We start from the raw sequence: 27,875 nt of genomic DNA on the forward strand, positions 1-27,875 counted from the left end.
GATGTGGCCTCAGCGCTCGGCTGACGCTCAAACTGTTATAAAAGATTTGCGAGTCTTTATCAGCACATATGCAATCGGCACGCTACATTCTGACCAGGGTCCTGCGGTTAGCTCTCGAGCTTACAAGGACGCCATGGCCAAATTGGGCGTTGCATTGCGGTACTGTAGTCCATTCCATCCTGAGGGAAATTTGGCAGTGGAGAGAAAAAACCGGGACATAAAGTAATCTATAACAGCTAGGGTATTAGGCTCGGGTGACGGGTGGGTCAAACATTTAATAAGTGTCCAACGTAGTCTTAACAATCTGCCAAGAAGTTCTCTAGGGGGTCTCACTCCACATGAAGTCCTTTTGGGACCAGAATGTTAATTTCAGATCTCGATTGTCAGACTTCAGTGGTAGAACAAAAACCCTTTGATATCAAAGACCGTTTGGCTGTTTTACAGGACTTAAATGAAATAAGAACGAAACAAAATAACATGTTCCTGGAGCCAACCACAAGGCCTGTCTGGATTCCTAAGCTTGGGGATCTAGTCAGAGAAAAGATCGCGGACAAGGAGGAATTTGGGTCTTCTTACAGACAACCAGTACCTGTACTAGCAATCCGCGGATAAAGAACAGTATTGCTGCCGTCCCTTGCTGGTAAAAAGGAGCACAGATTCGTGTCCATCGACCTGGTCAAACCACATCATGTGGCCGATCATAAGCAGTAGGTCAAGTGTATTCCGTCAATCTAGCAGACGCCCTAATCTGGCTACTATCCAAGAGGTACAAACTGAGAAATTAATCACCTTTGAAGAATCTGCAGTGCGAAATGAAGGTCTATGCAACAGAGCCATGGAACTTGTACCTCTTGAAACGCAAATAACAGTTCATCAAGAAACACCTGTCTACAAGTAAATAGCATCTGACTATACAAATGTAACAAGTGATCAAGTGGTTCCAGCGATTTCAACGAATGCTGATGCAATCCCTACAATTGACAGAACTGCTTCTGGATATTTCATTAACTTTGATACATTTTCCGAGGATCCCAGCGAACCTGAAACAATGCCAGCAAAAAGAACTTTGAATGAACCAGCAACAGGCCTTTTTCATCACTTGGAAAAAAAAACTTGTCTGGTTTCACCATAGATTGAACTTTGGATTGTAATGGGTGTACTTTTTCTTCTACTTTGGTTGACTCTGGTAATAACTTTGGGAATTCTGATAAATGGAAAATATGTTAAAAAGGACACAGCAAGTAAGAATACCAACTTACTACTCAAGCCACACTAATCATCTCATCGTGAACAAAGAGACTTGTCATCAGTGAACATCACAGCTGTTCCTATACCTGGTGGTATAGCTTGGGACAGAACTGATTATGACAGTTTTGGCCCGCAGAGCTGTTGAAGATTCCACAACAGTTCAAGATTTCCTTGAATGACTTTCTTTCATCTAGTACCTTTTCTGAGGATTGGGACTTTGAGACTGTTAATAATATGATGTGAGATTAGAAATGTCTGCTGTATTTACAAATCATGAATACTTAGAAGGTTCATCAGATTACTAACAAATGTATTGTTATAATCACTATGATTATCATTTCTTGCACAAATCTGCAAATCCTAGAAATGTACTGATGTATAATCAATGGGAAAATTGTCCTACACCACCAAAGGGTAGCTCAAACACATTTTATGGCAAATGTCCATACTTTTCAGGTTTTAATGTATCCAATCCAGAATCATTTTACTTTAAAAATGTTAATAGGACAGGAATGAAAAATAGGTTGACCAATACCAAGCAAATTTATTCTGCAGCCTTTTATGCTCAGCTGTCTTCATTAGGTTTCGACTTTTGGAAAGACAACATTGAGACAATAACTGTCTGGGGCACAAAAGAGTGGCAAGTGCAGGAATTAGAAGCCTTATTTAGAGCCTGCATCATCCCAGAGCAAATTATATTTTTGAATGAAACTGTCCAACAGACATCTTGTCTTGGGTTAGCCAAGATCAAAGAGTTAAACAAACTGTCCATACCTACACCTACACCTGATAGCAGTAACACTTCAGAGGGGGAGGTCGATATACATACTGTTTTGCATCACAACAGAACAGATCCAGACTGGAAAAAATGGTTAATCTGCCCCGCAGACACAAACAACTGCCAAGATAGATTCCTGAATAAGACACAAGGGTTCAAATTCACTAAGCCAGATCCAAGCTATGTTCAGAGACAACATCCAGGAATAGTAACAATAGACAGTGTAGGGAAACTGTGCCTTGAATGGTTACATAGATCTACACTAAAGGATGTTAAACAACACTTATCTTTACTTAAAGATGGCGCTGATCGTAGGGAATTCTTGCTAGGACCAAGAACACCGCGCCATCAACATTTTATATATGCCGGTATCTATGCATTGTATGATGAAGCATGGAAGATTACGGAAGCAGAGACTGCAGAACGAATATGAGAAATTGATCGTATTAACTTAGAGAAATCTCTCTCTGTAGTTGACAATGGGTTAACAACTCTGTCGTCCAGGATATATTCTTTGGACAGCATAGTATCCTCTGCCATAAACATAATGGAACAGGACTTGGTCATGTTGCAACATGGTCAGTCGCAATTCCGTTCTATCATGCTGTTAGGCTGGACGTTACAAAACCTTCATTCAGGCTATGTGGCTTGGTGTCTGATCAGCACTACGTCACTGTTTTCAGAATTCAATCTCACTGAAAAACAGATCAAACTAGCACAGAGGGGAGAAGACTATATGGAGCTGAGCATTGAAAAACTGGAAATATTGCCATTTACAGTCGTTGAAAAACCAGCTATTGAGTGGATAATACACGGAACAATCACTCTGCCTGTTACAATTTTCCATTTTCCATTTTCATTTTTGCTTAAAACATATACCAGCAGAAACATTTGAAAGGTTGGGTAAAGAATAAATCAAGACATCTTGGGAACTACCATACACACACAAATGTTGGAGTGGGGGTAGAGAAGTTTTTCTTAGAGGTAAAAATTGCGAAAACACACTAAGTGGTTCTCTCCTTTGTCAGGGTATTAATTTACACGGGGCCTGTAATGGTTCCTCTAACAACTTATCCTGCCACCTGCAAGGCTCACCAGCTGCAGTGATTGATCCAATTTTGGGCAACTTTCCAATGGAAGTTACATTATGTTGAATGATCACAGCTGCTGTGGCATGTTGCCAGGTTTATCCTATCTCGTAACTGTGTCAGCCAGGGTCACTTGCTGTATGCAAGTATTGTTTCCTAATACCAAGACAGACCGGGAGTCACCATTATGGACTTCACTGAACATCTCTTCTATACGAATTGATACTTTATGCAGAATGAAAGCCATTCTTTTACAGAAAACTGTGCCACTGATCTCGGCCAAAGAGACCTATGACCTGCAAGTCGCAAGGACTTCTGCAGAGATACATGCCCTCTTAACTACATATTGCCCTATACATTTCTCAGAAATGTTAAGTCGTATATTAAATATGTCTTATACAAGTGTTATTGTACATGTATTTAAGACAGCTTTTTCAGGGTTGTTAGCACCCTTTGAAGTAGTCCTAGGAATATTTCCAAACTTCGTGCACTCTGTGTTTGGCGGATTGCCTCTCATTTTGTGACTCGTAGCAGGGATACTATTTTTGCTACTATTGCTTTGATATGGCAAGCCAAGTCACCAGCGATACCCAGTTCACCATGGAGACCAGTCTACTGGCGATGAAGTGTCGTGAGCGATAAGTCCAAATTTTGGGATTACCTAGTTTAAGAGAATTGAATACCACATGGATTCTAGCATTCAGACCAGTTTGGCAAGATTGCTTCTTCCCTGTTCTACGATGCCTGCTATGCGGAGAAGAATGCGTGTTAGACATCTGTCTCACACTCCCATCAGTCATGCCAACGGATGTTGATACTTTGCTTGAACCAGTAACGGCCCAATGCACTGTGTTGTCCCCAGCGGCTACCAATTTTGATGATGGAATTCATTGAGATCTCACAGACGCAAAATGCTGACCGTGAGGTACGAGAGGAAACAGGCACACAGGTATCATCCACTACGAACATTGCTAATGTGACCAATGCTGACGGCGATGCTTAACATCTATGTGCGGTTGATATTCTTAACGAGGTAATCCAACTTTCACCTACAATGGTAGACAGATTCTTTACAGACTTAGAAGATTTGATGTTTTCTCCAAACAATAACACTGACGTTTGAATTTGCACGCAGTGTTCTGAGAGATTCTGAATTTGTCCTTCATTTTTTCAAAACTAAATTCTAACTTTGGGACTTTTTTTTCCTGATGATTCAACTTTTGTTTTTCCAAATTAGAATTTTTTCATTTATATTTTTTTGGGGCAGAAAAAAAAATCAGCTTAAAGTAGAACTATTCATAGAATTCTTTGAAAAGTTCCAGAGACTATATTTGACCTTGTCCACATTTAAACAGTTTATATAATCTGTCATGAAATGGTCTTGTCTTTTTCTTCTGTATTTAAGAGCCATTTCATAAATGTATTATTTCATGATTCATTCGGTCAGCATTTTCAAATGTCAAACTATATGCTTTGAATGAAACATTGCTTTACATGCGTACAGCACATGCTCTTTTCGTGTACAACCAGTACCAATGCATTTTTATGTATTTTGGGTGGGTTTTTAACACATTATGTTTAGATATGTTTAACGTGTTTAGAACTTAGTAATGTCGTACATAAGAAAGTGGAGTGGGTGTTGTGTGGCGTTTTAGGCTCCGCTTGAATTTTCCTGATTCATGCCCTTATATAGGTTGTAGTGTAGTTCCTATATTCCCAATAGGCTCTGAGCATTGGAATAATATAAACAGCAGTGTAGACGTAGGACTGAGGTCCACTAGGTCTCTACTGACTATATTAGACTTAATTAGTTTTGCCAGCTAGCTCGGAGGTCACTAGAAACGTTCTCGAATGTTCAGGAAAGAGTTAACCGTCCTGATTTAGACAAGAAGGGATTAGTTTCTGACAACCGCATAAACATGACAACTTTGCTCCCTCAGAATAAAGAGTGTATCTCTAGAGTCGTGTGAAAAAAATAGACGGTTATTTCACTCAGTCAATCGTGCATACTTAGTTTCACCAGAGTGCAGAGAAATAGAGAGACAGGCGTTTTCAATAAAAGGTGTTATTTATTGAGCAGTCTTCTTTCTCATGCAAGAGAAATGAATTGCCACAATTGCAATATTTATCATGAAGTAAAGTGCGTACAGTAAAAGGAGTATTATGAAATAATACTGTAGAAGCATTGATATGGTTTCTTAGCCATATGATACTTTATAATGGATAAAATATATATATACATAAAAACATTGACTAACGTACTCAACTGGTGCTTCTAGGATACGCCTACCCCGGTGTACCTGACCTAAGCCTAATACGTGGGAAGGAGTAAGTAAGTTGCAGTTAAAGTTGAGTTGGTTTTTGCCAAGAATCTGAATCAAGAATTCTCTTAAGGGTTTAGTCAGCTCCGTACCTTGGTAATAGAATGTAGGAGGTCTTGTATCTCCCTCTCAGGACTCGATCTCCCAGCAACCCGCAAGGGTGACTGGAATCACCGGAGCTGGATTTTCTCGGCTGGAGAAAAAGACAGCGTCTCTCTCAGCGCGTCAAAAGGGCGGGGCGGCTTCCTTCGGCTTCTCGCATCAGCTGGGCTTCGGGCAAGTAGATAGCCGCTCTGCTCCAATCCACCGTGTGTTTGCTTAAGGCAACGTTGGTACATTTATACCTGGAAGGTGCCGGGTTTGACGTAAGGTTGGACATAAGACGTCACTAAGAACTAACAGTTCTTTCTGGACTCCAGGAGTTCTTGTGCAAATCAAAACAAAAGCAGGGGGATTTCCCGGGCTGCTGGAGGCTTGGTTTGTTTAAAGAACGCGTTGTACTTTCTAGGAGTCTAGGGGAGTAGCCTTGCCGTATTTGGACTGCATGGGCTATTACTAAATATGGACATGATTCTTATGCCTTTATAAGGATATTATTTATTATAACCATAAGGGCATAAATCGGGAATATCGAATTAGGGTCCTAGATAGAAACACAACACCCACTCCACGTACTAATGTCCATCATTACTAAAAACTAAGCAATATTAAACATATAACGATGCATGTGTGTTTTCCAACCCACCCCATACATAATTCGCATTTGAAATGGTGTATGGTAAATACACGAAAATGAGTATTGGTACTGTACGTTTTTCAAGCAGTGGTATCTTTCAGTTAAATGCATATATATTTCAGCTGAATGAATTGCGAAAATTACACATGAAATAGCTCTAAATACAGAAAAGAAGGTTGAGACCATTTCATCACATATTTATACATTACTGTACAGGTGCTAGAGGCTGAGGTAAAATATTGTCTCTAGTATCTCTAAGATAGAAGCTCTGTTCTCTAGGAATAGTTCTACTTTAAGAAGATTACCAGGTGCCAGAAAAAGGTAAATATTTTGGAAGAGAAAAAAAAATAATTCACTTTCAGGGGAAAAAATAGTTCCAAATGTTTTTCAGTAGTTTTGTTTATCAAAACTGAAGGCCAAATTCAGAGTTCAGGGAATGCTGTGTGCTCGTTGTTTTAAAAGTTATTCTCGTTGACTGGAGAGAACATCATTTCAGACAGGCTTGCAAAAAATTGGTCTACAACATCAGGTGAAAGTTCAACCAAGTTTGAAAAAGTTGAAATTGTGCACATGTGAGAATGATTGCTATCATCGATGTCGGGATCAGCAATGCTCACAGAAGGTTGTACCTGTGTGGTGCTGCTTTCATCTCGTACTCCACCGCCACTTACTCGTAGTGGTGAAGTCTCAACGAATGCCGTCATCAGAATAGGTAGCCGCTGGGGACAACACGTTGCATGAGTCGTTACAGGACCTAGCAAAGTATCGATATCCATTGGTACTGCTGATGGTAGTGTAAGACAGACGTCCAACACGCATTCTTCTCCACATAGCATACATCGAAGCACAGGTAAGATGCAATCTTGCCAGATTGGTCTGAATGAAAGAAACCAGGTTGCACTCAGATCTCTTTGCCGGGCTCATCCGAGGATTTTAGTGATTTTGTCTCGGTAGCGTATAGCTAGGATCGTCTCTCCCATTGTAGCTGGAGCTTTGTGTGTTGCTTGGCTTGCCATATCGGAGCAGAAGGATCAAAAATAAAATTCCTGCTTAGAGTCCCAAAAGAAGAGGCAGGCTGCCGAAAAGTGAATGAACAAAATTCGGGAAAATGCCCAGAACTGTTTCAATGGGTGCTAACAGTCCCGAAAAAATTGTCTTAAATACATGTGCGATGCCACTGGTATCAGACATGTTTAAGATTTGACCTAACATTTCTATGAAATGCACGGGGAAATTTGTTGATAATAGGGAATGCATCTTAGCCGCTGTCCTTGCAACTTGCAGATCATACGTTTCTTTGGACGAGGTTAAAGGCACAGTTGTCTGTAAAAGAACTGACTTCATTCTGCTTAAAGTATCAATTCGAATAGAAGAGATATTCAAAGAAGGCCATATTGCCGCCTCCATGTCTGGATTGCTGTTTGGATACAATACTTACATGCAGCAAGTGACCATGGAAGTAACGCTCACGAGATAGGCTTTTCCTGGCACCATGCCACAACAGCTGTGGTCACTTATTAGAACGTAGCTGCCGTTGGAAAGCTGTCTAAGGAATAGCTCTATCTGTGTTGCAGGAGTACCATGCAGGTGACATGAAAGGTTATTTGATGAACCTTCGCAGGCTCCATGCAAGTTAATACCTTGACACAGAAGTGTACCGCTTAGTGATTTTTTACAATTATTACCACTAAGAAATACCTCCTTTTTTCCTTCAGTATAACATTTGTGTGTATAAGGTAAATTCCATGTTGACTTGATGTATCCTTTACCCAACCTTTCATGCAGGCCTGCTGGTATATATTTTTGGCAATACTTAAACTGAAAAGTTGTTAGCGGAATTGTAATTGTTTTGTGTATTATCCATTCAATGACAGGTCTCTCTGACATTGTCAATGGTAATCTCTCAAGTTTTTCAATGCTCAGAATCGTATAGTCTGCTCCTTTTTGTGCCAAACTGATTTGTTTATCAGTAAGGTTAAAGATAGAGAATAATGACGTTATGTTGATTAGACGCCATGGCACGTAGCCTGAACGCAGATTTTGCAACGTCCAGCCAAGTTGTACAATAGAACGCAATTGAGACTGATCATGTTGTAACATTAGTAAGTCCTGCTGTATTATATCAATAGCAGATGATACAATGCTGTCCAGTGAATATATTCTGGAGGACAGAGTCGTTCACCCATTGTCCACTACAGAAAGTGATTTTTTCAAATTTATACTATCAATTTCCCGTATTTTTTCTGCAGTTTCAATTTGTGTTACTTTCCAAGCTTCGTTGTAAGCAGTGTATATACCGGCGTATATGAAACATTTTTGAAGCTGTTTGCGTGGTCCCAGTATGAAATCACGCAAGTCAGCACCGTCTTTAAGTAAAGTCAAGTGTTGCTTAATTTCAGCCAGTGTTGATTTCTGTAGCCACTCAAGGCATAGTTTCCCTACACTGTATGTTGTAACTATCCCTGAATGTTGTCTCTGGGAGTATCTTGGGTCTGGCCTGTTCTGTTTTAACCCCTGTATTTTGTCCAGGAATCTATCTTGACAGTTATTAGTGTCTGTGGGCCAGATCAACCATTTTTTCCAACCAGGATTTGTTCTGTTTTGGTGTAAAATATGGGATATGTCTATCTCCTCATCTGTAGTGCTATTACTATCAGGTATGGGCTTTGGAATAGATGGTTTATTTAAGTCTTTTATCCTGGCTAATCCAAGACAAGTTGTTTGCTGAATTGTGTCATTCAGGAATATTATCTGTTCTGGGATCATGCAGGCTCTAAATAATGCTTCTAGACCTTGTACCTGCCATTCTTTTGAACCCCAGATGTTTTTTGTTTCAATGTTGTTTTTCCAAAATTCAAAACCAAATGTAGACATTTTGTCATAAAATTAATCAGAATAAATCAATTTAGTATTTGTCAACATTGTTTTCATTCCTGTCTTATTTAACATTTTAAAATAAAACGTTTCTGGATCACTGTTGTTAAACCCTGAGAAGTATTGAAATTTCTCATAAAATGTTTTCGAGCTGCCTTTTGGCGGAGTTGGACAATGTTCCCATTGATTATAATTAAAAACATTTCTAGGCTGAGCAGATTATAACAATATAACTCTTCATAATTTGACAAACCCTGTAAATAATCATGTTCTGTGAATTTAGCTGACATTACTAAATCTGACAGCATATTATTAATATTTTCAAAGTCCCAATCATCAGAGAAAGTACTTGGTGTCACAAAGTCACTTAAGGAAACCTTAAACTGGTGTGGATATTTCAAGAGCTCAAACGGGCCATAAATTTCAGAGTCAGTTTTGTCCCATGCTACCCCACCGGGTATTGGATTGGCTGTGATGTTCACTGATGACAGTTCTCTTTTCTCGATGTGAGAGGATCTGTGAAGGCTTTAGGACCAAGTTGATGTTCTGACTTGCTGTGTCTATTGTACTATATTTTCCTTCAATGAATTTTCCCAAACATAGAACCATGATGAGCCAAAGTAGGAGGAAAAGTACACCTAACACAATCCAAAATTCAATCCATGGTGAAATAAGATATGTTTCTTTTAGTTGGTGAAAAAGTTCAGTTACTTTGTCTTTGAAAGTTTTTGTTGCTGGCGTTTCTTCATGCTTGCTTGGATCTTCAGAAAAGTCATCGAAATTGATGAAGTAGCCAGATGCAGTTCTGTCAATTGTTGGAATTGCTTCCGGATTTTCTTTTGTCTTTGGATCTTTCTTTGTTACATTAGTATAGTCTGAAGCTACATCATTGTAGACAGGTGTTTCTTGATGAACTGTTGCAATTTGGGTTTCAAGAGGCACACGTTCCATGGCTTTGTAGCATAGTCCTTTTTTATTCACTGCAGGTTTATCAAATGTGATTAGTCTCTCAGTTTGAACCTCTTGGATTGTAGCAAGGTTTGGTCTTCTGCTACTTCTTGGGAGTCCACTGGGCCTACTACTTATTATTGGCCACATGATTGTGGTTTTAGCAGGTCGATGGAAACAACTCGGTTCTCCTTTTTACCAGCAAGGGGCGGTAGTACAACTGATCTTGTTCCGCTGACAGCTATGACAGGTACTGTTTTTCTGTAAGAAGGCCCAAATTCCTTCTTCACCGCGATCTTTTCTCTGACTAGATCCCCAATCTTTGGAATCCAGACAGGTCTTGCTGGGACATGTGGTTTTTCTTCAGTGGCTGTTGGCTTTAACTTTATATTACTCAGACTTCTTCTTGTTTCATTTAAGTCCTGTAAAACAGCCAAATGATCTTTGGTATCAAAGGATTTTTTATTTACCACTGAAGTCTGACTATCTAAGTCCTGGATGTGCATTCTAGTACCGAACAATAGTTTGTAAGAGTGACACCTTCTAGAGAATTTCTTGGCAGATTGTTAAGACTACGTTGGACACTTGTAAATGTTTGACCCACCCATCACCCGAACCTAATACCCTCGCCGTTATAGATTGCTTTATGTCCCGGTTTTTTCTTTCTACTACCGCATTACCCTCAGGATGGAAGGGGGAAGAGTACCGCAATGCAATGCCCATGCTGGCCATGGCCTCCTTGTAAGCCCGAGAGCTAAACGCAGGACCCTGGTCAGAATGTAGCATGCCAATTGCGTATGTGGCGATAAAGACTCGGAAATATTTGTGTAACAGTTCTGGCGTCAGCCGAGCGCTGGGGCCTACATTTTTAGTGAATCTAGTCTTAATATTTATGGGAACTCATTTCTCCGGCTGGATTTCTGCGTATAGATAGCCTGATGCTTTCTAATAATGGAGTCCTGGCAGTAGTCTGGTCCGGTTCACAACTGCGATCTCTGTTGCAGTCTGGACAATCCTTTGCAAATTTGTAATTTTGCAGGCTCATCCCCGGCCACCAGTATTCTGATTGTAATTCTTTTAGAGATTTCACAATCACTTGGTGCCTTAGACCCAATCCCATGTGTGCGTCTTTAATCAAGAAGACTCTCCTGTTCGTGTTTGGAATTACTCTATCCCCCACTCCAGGGATTTGAGCAAATGGAACGGAGTTTGCATCAATTATGTATGTATTATTGAGTGGATAGCCGAGAGGTAATGCTGCATAGTCGCCTTTTAATGAGGCTTTTACCGCCAGCATGGTTTCTCCGTCTATGTGTTTTTTAGTGTGCTTTTTTGTGACTACGGAAGCTGCTTGAACCGCTTCCGCTGTGGCTCTGTTAGCCAATGAATTCCCTGCAACGTGAACGCCATCACGTTGATGACTCAGTGTATGTATCACGTGAGTCTTTCGTAGTTTTTTCTGCAAAAGAACACACTAGTTCCCAAAGCTTGTTATGCCTTATTGTGGCTCCTGTGTCATCTTTGTGACCATTTTTGATCCATGTCTGCATGTCATTATTGTAAGACTTGACGCAGTAATGCGAATCGCACACTATTAGTGTGGGGAATTCGCGATCGGCATTTTCAAGCGCCATCTTTAAAGATCTTATTTCAGCTCGCTGAGCTGAGCAATTTCTGATTGATTCAGTTTTTGTGATTATTGGTCTGAATTTACCAAAGCGCCAGCGACCTTTAACAATCGCGCACGCTGCATTGTAGGATTTTTCTTCTACATCGTAGTGTTGTGCAAATCTGTCCATGTAGATTACACATGTGTATTGTTCGAGAGGCAGAATTTCGATTGGCAGAGTATATTCTTCTTCATATTCTAGACTTTCTAGTTTTTTCATTTTCGGGTCAAAATAGTGCTTCACGTCTTCTGCAGCAAGAGAATTTTCCCATTGTATCCATTTTGGATCTAGTACCACAGCATTTAGATTGCGTGGGTTTGTAAATGCCTCAAGGGCTGATTCTGCTGTTAAAACAGATATCCTTCTGCCTTGGGCTTGGATTCTTTCTTTTGCTACAGCAGTTTGAACCTCTATTAGAATTTTTTCAGTATAACTGAATTTCATTTCAGCTTGTGTGTACAAATGTGATTTGTAAACTATTGGTACCGTTTCTCCCTCATTAGAGGTCAGGTACGTGAATCCGCATCTTCCTGGGATGACTCGGATTACAAGGTTGCATACGTTTTTGCGTGCTTGCAATTTTGTTTTAGCTAACATGTCTGTTTGCAATGATCTTAAAATTTCTGTATGTTTCTGAGTCCAATTGATTGTTTTGAAATCAGGTTTTATTAATTCATAGAGAGGTTTAACCCTCTCTGCATAATTTAGAATGTATGTTCTTCCGAAATTCAGGAAACCTAGTATTGATTGTAAGTTCTTCAGCGTTTTTGGTGCTTGGAGTACAGCACACTTCTCTAAGAAGTTGTCTGCTAGGCTTTTGCCTTCACTTGATAATTCATATCCTAAAAACAGGACAGTTAGGTGAGCAATTCATGACTTTTTAAAGTTGAATTTGTACCCTTCAGCTGCGAACCCAAGTATTATGGTGTTCACTCTTTTTAAGTGATCATCTGTGAGATAGATGTCATCGACATAAGATAATGCCTCATCATCATATATTTGTAGTAACTCTGTTCCCTTGCTGAGAATAATCCTGGGCTATTCTTGAATCCCTGTGGGAGTCTACAGAATTGTTTTTGCGACCCCATTGTTGTGAAAGCGGTCAAATACCTGCTTTCAGGTGCAATGTTTTGACAAAAGAATCCATTAGAGATATCTAATGTCGTTTTATATTTTTTGCGCACGATGTTATTCATTAGTGTTGCACTGTGTGAGTTTTGTACTGCAAATGTTTTGCAACAGGAGTTTAAGTGTCTGTAGTCCAAAACTAGACAATATGAATCATCTGGCTTGGAGACAGGAAACAAAGGATTGTTCATTTGTGAGGTGCATGTTTCAATCACCCCCTGATATTCAAGTTGATCTAAGATCTCCCTGACTTGCTTTTTAGCTTCTTGTTTAACTGGGTACTGCCTTTGTGCAGTAGGCTGATATTTTAACTGGATTTTGTGGGGAGGAGAATCCTCATCCCATCCTACATGATTTTTATATAATGCAGGAGCTTGAGCCACTGCCCATTTTCTTGCTAATGTGTATTTTTTATGAAATTGGAATATGATTTGAGAAGGCAGGCATAATCATTTCTTCACCATGAGGGCACTCCCTGACAAACTCTGGTGGCCAGTCTTTTTCAGCCAACAGGATATCATAGCCTTTAGATAAGTTATCCCAAAAGAGACCCCTTATTTTCCTAGTTTTGTCCCCCTCTATACGCAATGTTATTTCGTATAATTTATGGGGTTTGCTAACTCTGGTGTCTGCAGTTTCCACCTGAATGTATTCATTCGTGTCCACTGTCTCCAAAGATTCATCAGGATCTTGTGAGCTATGGTCACTTCTGCTGCGCTGTCTAGCATTGTCTGGGCCCACTCTCTGTTTTTCAGTTGTGTCCTCAGTATCCTCGGCATGTTTTATTCTAATACTTGCTACCTTCTTTCTTGGAAATTGTAACTTTTTACTTTGATGAGAAGGTTCCTGGTCTTGGACTTGACGTGCTCTTCCTTGTGTTCTGACCGTCCTCTTCTCTCCGATTTCTGTGAGGAAGTCTGAAAAGATCGAGAGGGACGTGTATCAATATCTTGATATCTGTCAGGTTTTCTTAATTTATCCCTATCTCTAAGGTTGTATCTTTTCTCAGAGGGCTCCCTTTGGGGAGACTTGTTTCCTCGTTCTGGAGATCTATCTTTCCGTTGAGGAGACCTTCCTCTGGACTGAAAACGTTTTTCTTTGGGAGTGGATTGTTTATTACCATCCCAACTCTTTTTTGGAGTGTTTAGATTATTTTTAATAAATGTTTTTTCAAGATTTTCAGTTAGTTGGGGTTTTATTGGTTTCCCACCCAAACTATCTCTTCCTAGTTCTTCATAGGATTTTTCTATGATTCTGGCAAGTTCAAAAGGTTGTTCTGCTATATCTGTTTCTTTCAATTTCTGGTGGATCGCCACAGATGCTGCTTCTCCTTTTATGTTGGCTAATAATATAGCCGAGACCTGCTTGAAGTCTTTCAGTAATTTCATACCCAGAGTTAAAGCAGGTTCTGGACCGTATTCATTTTTAATCTGTCTTAGTACGTCTGGTATAACCGCCATAGACGGGACACCATGTGTTTTTGTGTAAATTGAAGCAAATACTGTGCCCCAAGTGTCACAGTCCTCCACATGTGGCGCGATCCCCATTGGAAGGCAGATAGTCAGAATTCTGTGTTTCTCATGAGGGGTAGTATCAGGAAATACTGCCTCTATTTGAGTTATTTTTTGTGCTAACCAGAATGGAATTTGTTCCCGTTTTGCGGGTATATTGCCAATCGCTGATTGAATATTCTGTGGTGTGATTTTATTTGTGTTCCCCTGTTGAGGGGTTTGTTGTGGAATTCTTATTGCTGGTTGGACTGTTGAAGTCCTCATGACATATTGAACCAATTGTCTATGGATTTTAACTAGTAGTTTTAGCTGAGCTAAAAGTTCTCGGTCTGACATTCTTTCAATGTCTGGATGTGGTGTGTAGCTGGCTAGAACCAGCCACGTGGCTCCTGGTCTACCCAGTGGACCGAGCCTGGTAATGTGATTTTGAAGTTTTAGGGCGCATTAAACCAGAGCAGGTGCTCTTGGTAAGTTAGTGGAATTTCAACGTCCTCGAAAGGAGCATATTCATTCGGATTTTCCGGGGCAAAGTGAGCAAGGGACTGAACTGGGGTGGCAGAGTGGGCTAAAGAACGGTGATGGGTCAAACCCAGATCTTTTGACTGGGAGTGAGTGTTTGATTGGTTCAGATGCTCCGTCCATCACCACCCCCTTTGTACCGCTTTTGGCCGCCATAAGTGTGGCAGGGTATGCTCAGACGTGAGTCCCTTGCTCACTTTGCCACTGGATTCAAGCAAGCCGGGCTGAAGACGGCTGTAATGCCAGAAACCGGTCCTCGGAAGCTTGTTTCCGGTCCAGGGAAGGCACGGCTTGGCAGTTCTGTCTGGACTGTTCCCATGAGGCACAGGGTCAGACTGATTTGCATATAGCCATGTCTAAACTGGGGTGGCAGAGTGGGCTAAAGAACGGTGATGGGTCAAACCCAGATCTTTTGACTGGGTGTGAGTGTTTGATTGGTTCAGATGCTCAGTCCATCACCACCCCCTTTTGTACCGCTTTTGGCCGCCATAAGTGTGGCAGGGTATGCTCAGACGTGAGTCCCTTGCTCACTTTGCCACTGGATTCAAGCAAGCCGGGCTGAAGACGGCTGTAATGCCAGAAACCGGTCCTCGGAAGCTTGTTTCCGGTCCAGGGAAGGCATGGCTTGGTAGTTCGGGCTTGACTGTTCCCATGAGGCACAGGGTCAGACTGATTTGCATATAGCCATGTCTGAACTGGGGTGGCAGAGTGGGCTAAAGAACGGTGATGGGTCAAACCCAGATCTTTTGACTGGGTGTGAGTGATTGATTGGTTCAGATGCTCTGTCCATCACCACCCCCTTTTGTACCGCTTACAAACGTTGGGCGCCATGTAGTGTAGTTCCTATATTCCCAATAGGCTCTGGGCATTGGAATAATATAAACAGCAGTGTAGACGTAGGACAGAGGTCGACTAGGTCTCTACTGACTATATTATACTTAATTAGTTTTGCCAGCTAGCACAGAGGTCACTAGAAACTTTCTCGAATGTTCAGGAAAGAGTTAACCGTCCTGATTTAGACAAGAAGGAATTTGTTTCTGACAACCGCATAAACATGACAACTTTGCTCCCTCAGAATAAAGAGTGTATCTCTAGAGTCGTGTGAAAACAATAGACGGTTATTTCACTCAGTCAATCGTGCATACTTAGTTTCACCAGAATGCAGAGAAATAGAGAGACGGGCGTTTTCAATAAAAGGTGTTATTTATTGAGCAGTCTTCATTCTCATGCAAGATAAATGAATTGCCACAATTGCAATATTTATCATTAAGTAAAGTGCGTACAGTATTATGAAATAATATTGTAGAAGCATTGATATGGTTTCTTAGCCATATGATACTTTAAAATGGATAAAATATATATATACATAAAAACATTGACTAACTTACTCAACTGGTGCTTCTAGGATACGCCTACCCCGGTGTACCTGACCTAAGCCTAATACGTGGGAAGGAGTAAGTAAGTTGCAGTTAAAGTTGAGTTGGTTTTTGCCAAGAATCTGAATCAAGAATTCTCTTAAGGGTTTAGTCAGCTCCGTACCTTGGTAATAGAATGTAGGAGGTCTTGTATCTCTCTCTCAGGACTCGATCTCCCAGCAACCCGCAAGGGTGACTGGAAACACCGGAGCTGGATTTTCTCGGCTGGAGAAAAAGACAGCGTCTCTCTCAGTGCGTCAAAAGGGAGGGGCGGCTTCCTTCGGCTTCTCGCATCAGCTGGGCTTCGGGCAAGTAGATAGCAGCTCTGCTCCAAACCACTGTGTGTTTGCTTAAGGCTACGTTGGTATATTTATACCTGGAAGGTGCCGTGTTTGACGTAAGGTTGGACATTAGACGTCACTAAGAACTAACAGTTCTTTCTGGACTCCAGGAGTTCTTGTGCAAATCAAAACAAAAGCAGGGGGATTTCCCGGGCTGCTGGAGGCTTGGTTTGTTTAAAGAACGCGTTGTACATTCTAGGAGTCTAGGGGAGTAGCCTTGCCGTATTTGGACTGCATGGGCTATTACTAAATATGGACATGATTCTTATGCCTTTATAAGGATATTATTTATTATAACCATATGAGGGCATACATCAGGAATATCGAATTAGGGTCCTAGATAGAAACACAACAAGGTACAATTCACATTGCTCCTATATAGGCATAGAAATCCTGCCCTTATTTAGGCATAGCCCATGCTACCCAAAATGCAGGCATGGCTACTTCCATCCGTTCACCAAATATCACAACGATTTCTTGGAAAACCAGCTTAAGCCGTTAGGGAACTTCCCCTTGCTTGAATATGGATTTCTCCAAGAACTCAATTACTTTACAATGAACAACTATTCCGCTGGGGTTCATTTATGACATTCATATGCCCGACTTTACGTCAAACTATGGCATTCCTAAACACCTTCAAGGTATAAATATACCTTCCATGCTATAGCAAGATACAGTGGTTCTGAGCAGTTCGAAGACCTACTTGCCCGACGCAGCTCGCTACGGCAAGTGCCGAAGGAAGCCGACTCTCCAGCTGATGCACTGATCAGGAAGCTGCCCTTCGCTGCTGAGAATCCAGCTCCAGTATTTCTCGCTCCCCTTGCGGGGTTTGGGAAATCGAGTTCCCGAGACAGAGATACCAGACCTCCTTCATTCTAAGGTATGGAGCTGATTAGAACCCAGAGAAACCTTTGGTAGATTCTTGGCAAAAAACTAAACCAATGCTAAACAATACTTACTTCTTCCCTCTTACTAGACTTAAGTTAGGTACACTGGGGTAGGCATATTTTAGAAGCACCAGTTGAGTATTTTAGTCTATGTTATTTATGTATGTATTTTTATATGGCTTAGAAACCATACAATGCTCTTACAGTATTATTTCATATTTCTGTTTACGCTGTACGCATTATACTTTGCAGTCTGCCTAACGATTGTAGCAGTTCACTTCTCTTGCATGAGAAAGAAGACTGTTCAATAAACACTTTTATTGAAAACGCCTGTCTCACTATTTCTCTGCAACTCTGTAGAGACGAAGCATGCACGGTTGACTGAGTGGAATAGTTATCTATTGTTTCCACGACTCTGCAGATAGTTATTCCAGTCCTAGGTAAACAAAGTTGTCATGTTTATGCGGGTGTCAGAAATTAATCCCTTCTTGTGTATTCGAGAAAATTTCTAGTGACCTCTGAATTAGCTGCACACACACACAATTGAGTTTAGTATATTTGATAGAAACCTACCAACCTAAGTCATACGTCAAATGTATAGGATATATTATTCCAATGCAGAAAGCCAATTGGGAATATAGGAACTACACTACAGCTTTTGATGCACTCAAGACTGCCATGTGTACAGCACCCGTCCTCCAGGAGCCCAATTTTGCTAGGGAACTTATTGTCCAGACATACGCTTCAGAGCACGGGGTGGGGGCTGTTCTGTCACAGATAAATGAGGAGGGACTAGACCAACCTGTAGCCTTCATCAGTAGGAGGTGACTTCCACAGGAACAGAGGTGGAGTGCAATTGAGCGTGAGGCATTTGCTGTGGTCTGGGACTCACTTCCGGGTTCAGACAGACTACAGGTCCCTCAGATGGCTGATGCAGATGAGGGGTGAGAATCTCAAGTTATTGAGGTTGACCATTTTCCAACAGGGTATGGATTTCACGGTGGAACACCGCCCTGGTACAGAGCACGCCAATGCTGATGGTCTGTCCAGATTTTTCCGCCTCAGTGAAAAGAGCTCCCAAGGGGATGGGTAGTTCCCCCCATATTTCAGCTGGAAGGGACACGTGTTAGATCTGGCACCATTGGCGTGGGTCTCCCTTCCATTTTTCACTATTGTTTCCTTTGTTTTTGCTGATATTAGATGCTCTGGGCGCTGTGCCACTGCCATTCAGTGCCACAGCGCGAATGATCCCTGTGTAAATATGACTGTGAATTTTTATATCCCTCATTGGCTTATTTGGTTTACCTGTTAGTCTCTGGTAGTGTGGCCTGTGCGTGCCCAGGGCTGGTAACCAAATTGCTGCTGGTGGGCCTGCAGCGCTGGTTTGCGCCACCCACAGAAGCAGCTTGTAAAGTGTACCTCAGACCTGCCACTGCAGTGTCTGTGTGCAGTCCTGAACTGCCATCTTGGCTGTGAAGTACCCACACTTCCCAGCCCCTTGAGGAAAATTGAATTTTGCCTTGTTATATGTGCCTACGTGTACCCCATCCTATGTTATATGTGCATGATCGATATGCATATATCCCCCTATGATCGATTTAAGACGCAATTATAGTTGTGTCCAACTCTAGTATGCCAGTATCCAGTTCTCGTGAAAGCAACGAGTATTAGGGCTATGTTGCCAACGTTTTACATTATGCACGTTAATTCACCGCATTGTCCCCGTTTCTAGGCCTCAAAAGGGCCCGGACACCAGATTCAAGCTCCAGTCTCCTGAACCCACTCCGAGGAGCGATGCAGCCCCCGCCTGCATCCCTGACCCTTCACTTACTTCCTGCCAAGCAGCGCGGTGCCCGGCCTGGCTCTGCCTGCCTGTCTGCCAAGAATATGTTATGCTTCTAGTTATCAGTTCAGCTCTCCGTCTTCACATTCCTAAGCTACTGAACCGCATAAACATCTCCAGCTCTAGTCTAGTCTTTCTGTCTCCATGCAAGAGAATTACTGTATTAATATTCATGAAGATTCATAGCACACGCAATACATGTAGAATATATGCATGCACCAGCCTTAGTGTCAAGTAGCCTTTGCCCTGATAACTTTTAGATTCTATCAACATGTACTCCAAACACCAGATACCAGATATGCTATAGGTACATGTCGTCCTGACACCGCAGACTTTAGTCTCCTCTTCTAGTGCAGAAGTCATAGCCCCCAGTTTTCCCCGGTAATACGTCATTGCCCGTTTACGCGCACCACTAGGTTAAAGGTCCCAGCTGCTCAGGTAGCCCCCTCCATGTTTCCGCCCATTCATGACACTTTTGTGACGTTCTCATCACATGTCTACGTGCACGCCCTGTGCACGCCTTCTTTTCACGCCCATGTCTTCTTATCTTACGCTTGTCACTAGTTACGCCTACTGTATGTAATGTAATAGAAATGTCTTACTATATATATGTTGAATTGTGATGAAACGGGTGCAGCTGCCTTCCTTCCTATTTTATTTCAGGCTGTCCCGTTCCAGTCCCTTCCCTTTTGCCTGAATAAAGCCTGTTCAGCTCGGACACACCCTGAACCTTCCCTTGGCATCATATCAGTCACCCAGATGGTAAGGTGCATTGTATGTGTAAGGTAGGACATGGCATGATATATGTAGCATGTTCTGGTAGTGAATTACACCCCATTTCGTTTTTCGCTACTGCAAGGCTACCTGTTCTCCATGGGCTAGAATGAGCAGTTTGATTATTACATCTTATAATCCTAACTGACTCATAGAACATGGTAGAAACTCAAGTTTAGTGTGCCTGAACTCAGAGTGATAAAATACATCTTTTAGTGAAGTTGGTTTTAACATTCTGTGTATGAAAATAACACTTTTAGAAAGTAGGTATTTTCTTGCCTAAGCCTTCCAGTGTGCTCTGATGTTATGTGTATTGGCTGTCTGGGTTTATGGGGGCAAGGCAGGCTGAGTCAGACCTGGGTTGAATGGAGAGATCTGCATTGGAGTATTGGGGAAGGGTGGTTCTCTGACCTGAATAGGGCTGTGCCTGGCAAGGTGAATGCTGGCTCCATCTCCTACTGTGTGCCTGATGGCAGACCCCCTCTTTCTGAAAGGAAAGATTCAGCCTGGTAAACAAAGTTCTCCAGGACTGGGCAGAACTGGTTTTGGCTCAGTTCAGTGACTAGTGACTTTTTAGAACAAATACTTTTGGGGTATAAATATCTGTGGTCAAACCCCTTCAAGGTGTATTGCTCCTGGATATCAAGAAGAACCACTGTCTGTGTAACTGATGGAATCTCCTGGAGAGGACTGTCCTCGTGCTTGTGTGCTGTTTTTTAGATTGACCTGCAGTAGTTTTCCCTGGACTTGGAAGAAGAGGGAAGAGGACTTTGAGAGAACTTTTATTTCAACTTGCTAAAGCAATCACCCAAGGGCTAGAAGAGAGCTAGCCTCCTGCTGGAGTCTCAGGCACATCTGACTCCACCACCAGCCTCCTGATTCCTCCCAGCGAGGATTTCTATCTGCAGGCGAAGCTCCTGTGAGTTCCAGGGCCTCTAGTGCTACTACAGAGAAGAGAGTGTTGGAATCGTTGGTAACGTCCGTTTGCGAGCAGCTGCAGCTGAAGACCGCAAGGAAAATCATTGCGCTGCAGCCGCCGAGCACTTGCAAACCAAAAATCATGGCATCGCACGCTTGTGGGCCACAAAGTGCTCGCTAACACCCAGAGATCATTGCATCGCATGTTTGTGAGCTGTTGAGTGCTCACTAACACCCACACACATGGGCTTAACAATGACATTTCTTGACATGAATGTAAATGATAACATGATTAACAACTCACAATAAGGCCACAGACAACATTTTGGTTGTGCCCCTCATATGCCATATTTTTATCCCTTGGGTACTTTAACGTGCCTGGGATATTTTTCGGGACTACGAGATACCATTGACATTATAAGAAACTTAAGAAAACACGCATGTCATTCTGACACGGTCATATCCTTCCTACATCTTTATAGAGGCATACTCCTATTGATTATACATGTTCCAGCTTCCTTTCATCCTTCTCCAAGCTGACCATCAAGCCTCCACCACCCCTCTCCTACACGTACTTAACCACTTTGATATGTTTAGATTAAGGTGTATGTCGCCACATGGCATCAGTAATTTTTCTGCTCTTCCAGTTTATTACATTGCTTATTGGTAAACAGAAAGGAGAATACACAACCCCCTACTTCCAGGGAGCTGCATCTTTCCAGCTCTCTGAGGGTAAAAAGCAATGCCGGGTTCTGAAGGTGGTAGGAGCTGGCCGGGACCACGGGGCCATCAGGCATCCCCCACAGTCCTGAAGGAGATGGCGATGCCCCCCTCCCTAGTAGAATATTAAAAAAAGAAAAGGCCTGGCCCTTGATATCAGCCTGGGGAGGGGGGACACACCCTTGACAGAATATATATTTTAAAAAATGTCCTGGCCCCAGGTGATGGGGTCTATGGGCCAAAAATGGCCAGAGAGAGGGCCTCTCAGCCCCCTCCCTTGAAAATAAATGCAAAAAAAAACCATATATTGGCCACACAGCCCCCTTCCTGTTTTATTTTAATAAAAAAATAACAAATGGGAAGGGGTGACAACAGGCCCCTTCCTAAAATAAAAAATAACGAAGCCAGCAACTCACCTGAGGCCCTGCCCCCTTTCTCCACTATTCTGCAAATGCGTCTCCTGGCACGCTCCTGGTTGAGGGATGAAATTCCCTTCGGTGTGGAGGGTCCTTAAGGGCCAACTGGCCCACCTGTTACCTCCAGTAAGCCCCACTCAGTGGGGCTACTGAGAGGTCATTGGAGGCCGCACCCCTTTTCCCACCAAATTGCAGACGCACCTATCGGCGCACTGCTGGTGGGGTGATGAGGTCCTCTTGCGTTCTGAGGGTCTCAGCACTGAAGTGGAGTTCATCCTTTAAGTGCTGTATGCCAGGAGGCATATTTGCCGAGTGGTGTAGAAAGGGGGTGTGGCCTCTGACCACCTTTCAGCAATCCAGCTGTGTGGGGCTTACTGGAGGTAACAAGAGGGCTAGTTGGCTCCCAGGGACGCTCAAGAGGCAAGGGGACTTCACACCCCAAATAGTAGTGCCCCAGGAAGTGCGTTTGCAGAGTGGTCGAGAAAAGGGGTGTTCTTGAAAGAGAAAAGTTAGGCCCCACGAGAAACTAAGCCTAATGATGAAGCATGACACCCATGTAGATGTGTGGGGCTGCACCTTCCAATAGGGAAGATCCCCTCATTGCATATACACTCCAACAAGATGTGTTCTGTAAAGGAATAGCCATCCGTTTTTGTTCATTTATATGTTTCTATTTGGTAGCATGGGTGCAGTCCCTTTCATCATGTGATTAATGATTTTGTGTTTTTATGACAGATCTGGATTTCTCAGGGCTGTGTCTTATCTAGGTTATGCAAATCTTTGTCAAAACGTCGGGCCTCAACATGAATTACTCCAAATCTGTGGTCCTCCCCCCAAATAGAAACATAGGACCTACCAGGGCACCAGGTCTATGGGCAGTAGAGGGCGGCAATAAATATCATGGGGTGCATCTGTCACTGGATGAGCAGTGGTCGTGGTCAAAAACAGATGTTGGTTCGAGTGAAGGAGGAGGTGCGAATATGGTCACTTTTTTTGCTTTCCATTATCCATACTTAAGATGGTCACTCTGTCCAGACTCTTGAACCAGCTACAAAACTATCCTTATGCCATCCTCTGGGGCTGGTTTTGACAGATCACCTCCATCCTGTCAGGGTTCCTCTGGATTGGAGGTACCCCTTGTATTGCACTCATGAGGTGCTTTCAGCCTACCTACAGTGGCTGAATTGTGGCTGTGGAAATATACTCTTATTATTCAGCCTTGCAATTAATGATCCTCACTGATTGGTGGCACAATCCCCATTGTGATTCTGCATAAGTGGCCGAAAAATGGGCAATGAATGCTACCCCCTAGTTGGACTACCTCTATGGGATGGCAGGGGTTGCTTCTCTTTTCCCACCATCCCCCCACTGGTGAGAAGGGTGTTTCTGAATAACTGGCAGAATTCCCTGCGGCACATGGGGTGGTGGGGCAGGCTACCGGAGTGGATGCCACTGTGGCATGGAATGGCTTGCAGCAGGTGGCTCGGTTGGAAGGCTTTGGGAAATGGTATACTATAGGTATCGCCATCTTAGGAGATGTAATGAGTGGCACGGTCTTGAAATCATTCCAGGAGCTGCAGCTTGAATATCAATTACATCGTAGCCAATTTTATTGTTACTTACAGCCTCGACACGCCATTACCCCCTATATTAGACATCTTGCAGCACTCCCAGAATTCAACCTTGCTGAAGGGCAAACTCCTTTTAGGAGATCCTGGGTCTCATAGGGGCACCTAGATATTACGATTATTGGTATACACAGCACACACATGCTCTCTGTCCTTAGAAGTACATGGGAGGCGGCTATCAACACCCTAGATAACAATGACTGGTCTGACACTCTACGGGCACCCTGAGAGGCAGCCATTTTGGCTTGTCTCCATTTTATCCAGAGTAAATACCTTCATAGGGGGTTCCACCCGGTGTATCATCTGCAGTGCATGGGGCTGATATGCTCTTAATCATGTCTCCATTTCCGAAACCAACCCGTTTGGGGATTTACAGTCTTGACTCACTTTTGAGGGGAGGTGACCTCCTGTCTTAGAGGAGTTCTCTTCTGGACCGTTCCACTGGACTGGAGACTGATTCAGCTACACATTGTAGAGAAACTTGGCGGGAATAGATACAAGCATGCCCTCCTATTGTCACGGGTTAACTTTAGCAAAGAGGGATATAGCCAAATCATAGAACAGTGACCACGCTCCTTCTCAGACAGTGTGGAAGCAGGGGTTAGGCTACTGAATGGGGATTGAGGTCATGGTGTGCCAGGCAAGGGTCTGTCCCCAAACAAATAACAAAATCAGGACAAGGTGGGCGAACTATAAGGGTATTATTCTGGAGCCTGTTTGTTCTCTTTATTCATGTATTGAGGGAGAGATTTAAACCTATAGGACTGTTGTAGGTGGACAAAGGGAGCAGATTTGAACTCTCTTTCATTAAGATTTTTGGGTCCAGCGGGTTGGATGGATATGGGAAACTTTTTGTTCATTGTTTCGGTTACTGTTAATGATCAGTTTGTTTGCTTTATTGTTCTTATACATATCGGCCTACAAGACATTGCTAACCTACAAGGAAAAATAGGTTAATTCATCTGGGCTTCAAAATCACACAGAATTGCTTGGAGGAAATTAAGAAGGGGGCTGAAGCTGGGCGGCCTCGCTCTACCTGATCTTTTGATGTACTGTTATGCCTTCCAGCTTAAGAACTTTAGAATTTTGGCGAATAGGCTTGACTCCTCCTCGCATGGTCGTTTATTTCAAGAAATGTTGTCTGACCAATCACTCAGTTCTGAATTCTTTCTATATAAATTTGGCAATCAAAAATTTTACAAAAAGGTCCGGCTGAAAATCCTCCAGGCTGCATTAAAAACTTGGCTGTATCTCATGAAAGTCTCGCATATCCCATATTATAATATGCACGCCCCCATCTGGGAATCACCCGGTACTCGTGATTGCCTGTTAGACAGATTGGCAACTCCATTGAGAGAGGTGGGTTTGATAAAGTGGGCAGATATCAGCAATAAATTCCAACTGCTTGACTGGGAATCATTAGTAAATCTAACTGGGGGCTCTATAACAAGATTCAAGTTTTACCAGTTGTCCTCATGGTGGGGGAGACAAGAATGGGGGTCGCAGGAGGAGCCCCAGTTCCTAGACCTTATTGAAAGAGCTAGTGTCTGGAGACAGGAGGTAGCCTTCTGGTATAACACTCTGATTGGGGCAAAGGACACTCTAACATCTGAAATATCTCACCTTTGGAGTGGAGATCTAGCTGAAAACCCGGAGGAGACCAGGAAAATTTGGACAGATTCATTTGCAAAATCACAAAAGACAATTAAACCAGCCAATCTCAGGAGGAATCATTTATTCACAATATACAGGGTGTATTGGACTCCGGCCAAGCTCACCAGGTTATCAGCAGAGAGATACTGTTGTCCAAGGTGTAAGCTGGTAGCAGCCGATGATCTGCATATGTTTTTAGAGTGCCCACTAATTACCAACTACTGGAGACAGGTGTGTGGCTTTTTGGAAGAGGTTTTGTTAACACCAATCACCTGTAGCCCTAGATTAATCTTTTTTGGACTTCCATTTGGCTACTCGCTTAACAACCCGGTCACTCAATTTATCTTCTATGTCGTAGTGATTGCAAGGAGAGAAATATGTAGAGAGTGGAAGTCGGTGGCTCCTCCAAAATTTGCAGAATGCTTGAGGAATGTTATCATGATAAGTCAGTCGGACATGGTGTGTGGCGGCGATACTGCCAGTAAAGTGTGGTCAGCTTTAAGAACTTGGGTCAAAAGATAATCAAAGTCCAATGATTATGCCAGAGGTTATAGGCTCGGTCCTCCCAGGTAACGTGTTGAAGGGGAGTCGGACTAAGAAATAGCCTGCCTCTGGGCGATCTCTGGTTGCGCTGCACATGGTATCAAGGGCGGAATCGTAGTAAAACCATGAGTGCAAGTGACACGGAGTGATCTCACGTAGAGGTTACATCTGCTGGTGGCATTTATGAGGACAAAAAAAATAAAAAATATCGGCCTACAAGCCGGGCTATCTCAGCAAACTCTAATAAAATTTGTTATGAAAAAATATATATATTTAATCCTAAAGTAACATTTGTTTTGTATTTATATACTTTTTGCAGCATTGAATAAAATGCATATATATTTTTAAAAATCAAAATAAGTTAATGTATTTTAAATTATTTCCTAGTGGGTTCTATTTTAAGTCCTTGTCTCAATTATTTTATGTGAGAGGATGCTGGCAAACCAGTGGTTGGCCATGTGTGATACTGGACTCATTCCAGGCCTGAGTTAGAAATACACTTTGTGATAGCAATGGACTTACTCTTTTTGTGGGTGGGTGTTGGACATGGCACTTTATGCAGGGTCTCCCCCAGAGGTTTGCCTTCAGTTGCTGAACCACTTTACATTGGCAATAGGACTTTGTGCACTTTTTCCCTTTTAACCAGTGGTAATGTGCATGGTACGATTAGCATGATTGGTACATGTATTTTATTTGTAAGTCACTAATAAATAGTATTATATATATACAGGGCCTATAAATTGAATGCTACTAATGGGCAGCAGAATCCATTATGCCACCCACAAATTAGCCTTTTAAAACAGGTCTCAGGCCTGCTACTGCTGTTCTAAGCCTTTGCTTTCATTACATTACATTACATACCATTTCATTACATAAGGTCACCCCTAAAGTAGGCCCTTAAGGCTCATAGGGCATTGTAATTAAAAAGTAGGATATGCATGTTTAACCTTTACATGAAAAACTCCTAAAGCTGTTTTCCTCTGTTGCAAGACCTATCTTTCAGATTGACTAGCAAGGTTACCTTATTGCATTTAATAAGTGCTAGTTGTGGATCGAGGGCTGATAGAGATTTGTTGTTTAGACTCAAATTATTATAATGTACAATCCTCTATAATGGTGAAGTCGGACTTTAAGTCACTGTTCTAAAAATGCCACATTTGGAAAAATGCAATTTTCTTGTAGTAAACATTTTTTGCCTCTCTGCCAGTGTCCTAGTTCACATTACTATGAATGCTCTCCTGCTAGGGGTTCTGTATGCTTTTTAGACAGTGACACTAGGTGATTATGTGTGGACAGGATAGGCCATCCTCCCAAAATGGTTGGTGAATAGGTGTACCCCATCCCACTTACATATCAAAGGGCTTTGCCTCCAGCACACACAAAGGAACTGACACTAACTATTGGTCACACCAGACTTCTTGGAGCCTGGACAGAGGAAGGGAAAAACCTTAAAGAGCCAGATTTGTGGGTATTAAAGGGAATTCACCCACTTCAAAGGCAGGAACCAGGTATACATATTGGACCTCCAAAGTTACTCTTCAGTACACTACTGGACCTGTGGACATTACAGAAGGAGGACTGCCTTGTTCTCCAGAGGACCAGCCTGCTACTTGGGGCCTGCCTTGTTCCCCAGAGTACTGCCCTGCTGCTTGAGGCTTGCCCTGCTCTCCGACAAGGAATTTCTGAGCCGCTTCCAACATCCCAGGGTAATCCATGTAACTACGAGGGTCAGTTGGTCGGAAGTACCGCCCCACCCGCCCTGGAGGAGGACTCGCCATCGTCCACAAATACACCCTCTGATGAGCACACTCCCCAAAGAGCCCACAGACCTGAAGGAACACCTACATTTCAAAATACAGGCCAGCTTTTCCACCACCCTCCGAGGAACTCTCGTCTACCTAGCCCCGGACCCTGCG

At 42.6% G+C, this 27,875-nt stretch overlaps 1 protein-coding gene across 1 annotated transcript in view; it reads right to left on the minus strand.

Moving 5' to 3' along the window:
- Positions 1–27,875, minus strand: part of THEMIS (thymocyte selection associated) — a 649,377-nt gene that overhangs the window by 128,824 nt on the left and 492,678 nt on the right. The gene's annotated exons all lie outside the window — the stretch shown is intronic.

The sequence above is a fragment of the Lissotriton helveticus genome, chromosome 6, assembly GCF_964261635.1.
Source record: "Lissotriton helveticus chromosome 6, aLisHel1.1, whole genome shotgun sequence".
NCBI classification, from domain to species: domain Eukaryota; kingdom Metazoa; phylum Chordata; class Amphibia; order Caudata; family Salamandridae; genus Lissotriton; species Lissotriton helveticus.